At 27.1% G+C, this 5,573-nt stretch overlaps 1 long non-coding RNA gene across 1 annotated transcript; it reads right to left on the bottom strand.

Moving 5' to 3' along the window:
- Window positions 1-649: 649 nt before the first annotated feature.
- LOC107860928 lies at window positions 650-1,368 on the bottom strand. Its single transcript, XR_001671671.1, has 2 exons — window positions 975-1,368; window positions 650-913 (listed from the first exon to the last, which is right to left on the bottom strand). It is a non-coding gene; the product is annotated as an uncharacterized LOC107860928 (long non-coding RNA).
- Window positions 1,369-5,573: the final 4,205 nt, after the last annotated feature.

Genomic DNA, 5,573 nt, shown 5'->3' with positions numbered 1-5,573 from the left:
AGTTTCAAGTGGATGATGGATCATCACTTTTGCGTTTGCGTACATCTTTCCCTTGTTGTCACAGGCTAAAAAAGACGTATCAATTTGAATTATATTTGTGTTACGATTATTTAAATATATATATTTAAAATCTTTCCTTATTATTAAAGTCAAATCTTTACAAATTTATTGATTACATTCTATTATGTACTTAAAACATTTAAAAATCTGAAACTTCTTAATTTTTTCTTATTCTAATAGTTTTATATTTATTTATAGATTTTTCAAATCTTCTTAAAATCAAATTTAATTGATTTAAAATTGTTAAACTAATAGACAAAGTATCAGTTGTCATTAATTTTGATGACTTCTAATAAGAAAAGGTTTAACCATAAATATATTTAATTAATTTTTAACTCTTAAATTAGAAAAAGATATAGAAAATCTGATGTATTCTAATAAGGAAAAGTTTTTACCATAAATATATTTAATTAATTTTCAACTCTTAAATATTAGGAAGAAATAGTGAAAAAGACGATTTTGTCTAAAGCAAGGACTTTTAATGAAGGGCAAAAGGTTCAATTTACTTTTCTAAGGATCTTCACACTTTTAATATATTATAGATATAGATTATAGATTATCAACATGGACATCAAACAGATCCCTAATCTGAGAATTAGAACTACAAGGATAAAGCCGAATGTACAGAGAGTTTGGCCAATACAACACATTCATGATGCAGATTTTGAGCAGCATAGATAATTACAACATTTTTAGTCCTGTACTAAGGAAGGTTAAAGATGTTAAATCAGATAAGCTAATCTTTGATAGTTCTCAAAGGAAATCACCAAAAACAAAGGAGATTTGCGTTGATTTGGTCCATCAACTCAGGCAGTCAGTTACAAGCTCAAATCAGCAATGATTACTTCACTACCTAAAAGGACAAGGAGGTTACAACTTTGTCTCAGAGGATGAGGAAATAGTGGTGAGCATACCTGTGGTACTGCAAACTCCAAAAATTGTTGCCTTCAATTTCACGATAGTGACAACCCAACCACTTGAAATGGATGCAAAAATTAGAAGAAAAAAGAGACGACGGAGGAAAGATAGTCAACAAGTACCTTGGTGTCTTGATAACACTTCAGTGAAGAAAAACAACATCTTAAAGATGGGAACAACATTAATCACCCACAAAAAAAGCAAGATCAGCTGGGCAAACATGCGGTAGCAACAAGGTAGCAAGGTGGAGATGGGACAGGAACAATAGAGAAAGGCAACAAATGTTTATAAGGACACTTATATTGCTAAGGAAATTAGAAAAGTGGGTTGGGTACCCAACAATATTCAAATTATGTACATTTTGGTCTTTGGGCTGGATATTTGTCTTTGTTTTTGGTTTTAATTAATAAAATAACTGCAAAGCCACAAAAAATTATTTAAAAATATATAAATTATAGATTATAGATACCACTAGAAAACTAACAAAACTTATCAAATAAGGTAAAAAAGAAAAAGAAAAAAACAGTTAAAAGTATCTTTCCTATAATTTCTCCTAATATATTTTTCAATTCCATACCCAACTCTATAACAAAATTATTTTGGGAAAATTTTTAAAATCATTACTATAAAATTAACATACACATAACGAAAGAACATGAAATTTAGATTGTTACTTTTCATTCAACAATTTCTTCTTCCTATTCTTTCCCTTCTATTTTGTATTGGATTTATTTTTGTTTTTCTCCTTTCTATTTTTTCTTCTGATTATTAATTATGTACCTCCTTTTTATTTTATTATTTTGTTTTCTTCGTGTGTTCTTGATTATCACGGGAAGAATATATAGTTACCCATCTATAAAGATTGAACTTTTAGGATTTCTTTTGAAGAAAGATCTGAGAAGAATATATAGTTATCCATCTTTACACCAATTTCTATATATTTCAGACACCATAAAATTATTAGTACACCTATTTCTATACATTTTAGACACCATAAAATTATTGATAAACCAATTTCTATATATTTCAAACACCATAAAATTATTATTATTGACACACCAATTTCTAACTATTTCACACACCATAAAATTATTGATACACCAATCTCTATACAATCCAGACAACATAAAATTATCCATACATCAATTTCTAAGTATTTCAGACACTATAAATTATTGATACACATACACCAACTTTTATACAATTCATGCACCATAAAATTATAGATTTACTAATTTCTATACAATTTATGCACCATAAAAATTATTGATATACTTCCTCTGCCACTGTAATCGGACAATTACCAGAAGATCTAATTTAATCAGTCATCAATAGTAATAAACATTTAAAAAAAAAAGACAAAAGCTCCACTGAAAATCATATTCACCGTTGCCACCACCATATCGTCTTCCTCCATCGAATCTAAAATCCAAAATCATACTGACTGATGAACAAACAGATATTCATTACCATCATTAGGAGTGATAAACTCAAAACCACTTGGTCATTGAACCACTTGATGAAATCATCCAAAATCATTCGGCAGACCGCTCGACGAAATCGGGCTGATTGCTCGTCGGAGTTGCTGCAAGAAACAATGCTGGCCTTGGCTGTTGCACTTCCGTTTAGGGATATTGGGTATTAAAAATTAGGGATTTGGATATGAAATTTCGGGTTGCAGCTTGGGTATTTGAGGAGGAAGGAAAGAATGTAGTTTTAATTTTTTTGATTTTTGTACGAGAAAGAAGAATAATGTGAGAAAAAGGTTAGAATTTTTAATATAAGATGACATCTAAAAAGTTGATAGATTTTCTACATAAAAGTTATATTTTGTAAATAAAAAATAATGCTGGTATGTTTTGTAATATTTACTCTTAAATTGTATATTTATGTGATTTTTCCAATTTATATCCATATAATATATATCCTCGTCAACCATCACCACATCAAATACTTCTTTTATTCTAAATGCTAAAATACTTTCTTGAACAGAAAAATGTAGTCTAAGATAAATGTAACGTTCCTCCTAGAATTAGAGTAGCCCAAAATTTGAAAATCGCTTAATGTGCCAGTTGGTGAAAATGTAATTAAAATAAATAAAAATATTCTCCTTTACGTTATAAATTTTTATATAATATGGATTTCAAATTTAATATGGTATCAAAGTAAGGGAGGTCCTGATTTCAATTCCCACTCACGAAAGAATCAAGTTTGCACATGAGAGTTTGTGTTGAAGATATGATTAAGTAAACAATAATATACTATTTCTAATAATTTAAACTCTTAGATGAGATGATAATACAACATAATACAAGTGATGCCTACAATTTGAACACACATATTAAGCGGAATAGTTGATAACGAAAGTTAAATAAGAGTGTGTTTGATATGAAATAAAATGTTTTTATCAAAATATTTTTCAAAAAAATTAGTGATCTCCTACCTATTTATTTGTGTTTGATATATAAACAAAGACGGTTATTTCTAAAAACTAGTTTAGTCGCACGTGCCTCGCACGTGTAACTTTTGATTATTTAAAATTAGATGATGTTGTCCATTGTGAAGATTTTTAATAAAGTTCAAATCCTTCACACTTTAATATTTATTTTATCGCCAGAAATTTCAAGTAGTTAATAAATTGTCACCTTTGCATTTGTCGTGCAATACCTTTTTCCTTGTTGCTAGAGGTTAAGAGAAACGCATCGATTTGAATTATATTTGTAGTATGATTTTTTCTTCTATATTTAAGATTCTTATTTTTAAAGTTAAATCTTTAGAAAATCATTGATTACTTATTTAAATTTTTAAAAAATTTGGTACTACTTATATTTTTCTTAATCTAACGCTTTCATATTTATTTCTAGATTTTTCAAATCTTCTTAAAATCAACTTTAGTTGATTTAGAATTCTTAAACTAACAAAAAGAAGTATTAGTTATTATTGATTCTATGACTTATAATAAGAAAAGGTTTTATATAAATATGTAATTAATTTTCAACTATTAAATATTAGAAAAATAGTGAAAAAAATATTTTTTTCTAAAGTAGACACTTTTGATGATGGGCAAAAAAGCTTAAATAATATTTTTAAGACCCTTCATACTTTTTAATATAGTATAGATATAGATATAGATTATAGTTTTATCAATAAAATTTTGGATTATTAGTTTACAATATATAAATTGAAAAAACTATCCAAAAATAAATTAGGATATACTTTATCGTTACTTTACAATTTTATCAAGGACATAAAAGTCGATCAGTAATATTTAGATCGATGTTTAGCCTTTTTTTTTTGTTAAGAATTATTATTCTTTTGAATTCTGCTTTACTTTAGAATACTCTTTTGCAACTTGAAATATATTTTGTCTTATTATTTACTTAACTTTGTGAAATGTATTTTGGATAGGAACTTTTTAATTTTAAAATTCATTTTAGATTGGGACAAAGGAGGGAAGGTCATCTAAAATTAAAAGAGGCTTGGTCATTTGGAACACCTTTGCCATTTTTATTTATTCACTCACCCTCTAGATAATTAGGCCTCATAACACAAATCTACCTTGTGATTTAATTTTAAAGAATTAGAGGTAAGTGTTGTGTTAACTGGACAATCTTGTTTAATTGCTTACTCGACCTATTTTTGCAATTTTAACTCTATGTTTAATGCTTCGATGCAACATTTTAATTTTTATTGGTTTGACATCTCATGTTTCTATCATCTTATCACAAATGTCTATTTTAATTTCAATTTGTATTTGATACAAAAAAACTTTGATTCCTATTATTTCACAATTTTAATAAAGATGAAAGGAGGTATGAAATTAAATATATTTAGAGTACATAAAAAAGATATGCAACGTCAAATCAAAAAGAGAAAACATCATGACTACGACCAATATTCATGAAGCTTTACTTCTAAATAAAGGATTGGTGAAGAAGTTTACTTCTGACGATATGTCGATATGCATATGCAGTTATCTATTCATAATCGTTTATATTAATATAAAATCTTTTTTTTTGCATCTTTTTCAAACAACAAAAATAATATTAAATAGTGAATATAATTTTTGAACAAAGAAGCTTCTGACACAATTGTCAGTTATAAAAATATTTTTTTGATCTCACCATCAACATTGCTAATTGATATGATAAAAAAAAAAAGGTATATAAGCAAAAGATTTCGTAGAAATTCAACTCCACAAATGGGTATGAAGGTTGAGGCAATGGATTTTCTTCACCTTTGATTTTGTAAGAATCAACCAATATTTTCAATTCTTTCATGACTCTTCCTGAAGCAATTGATTTGTAATCAAAAATCACAAACGTATAAAAAGATGAAACAGATGAAAACGATGGTATAATATTTATGGCAAAAAATTGGCAAAGGCAATAACATTTATGGCAAAAAATTGGCAAAGGCAATAACATTTATGGCAAAAAGTAGGCAAAGGTGATAGTTTTTTTTTGTGAAAACCCTTGAAAGAATCTTGAAAAAAGACGACTTTTACTAATTTGGACAAAAAATATTAGACAATAGAACACAAATTTGTAAAAAATCAAATTAAAATTTGAAAAAAAAAATGGCTTGGAAAAAGA

This window comes from Capsicum annuum, chromosome 2 (genome assembly GCF_002878395.1).
Source record: "Capsicum annuum cultivar UCD-10X-F1 chromosome 2, UCD10Xv1.1, whole genome shotgun sequence".
NCBI classification, from domain to species: domain Eukaryota; kingdom Viridiplantae; phylum Streptophyta; class Magnoliopsida; order Solanales; family Solanaceae; genus Capsicum; species Capsicum annuum.
This window is presented reverse-complemented; position numbering and strand designations above follow the sequence as displayed.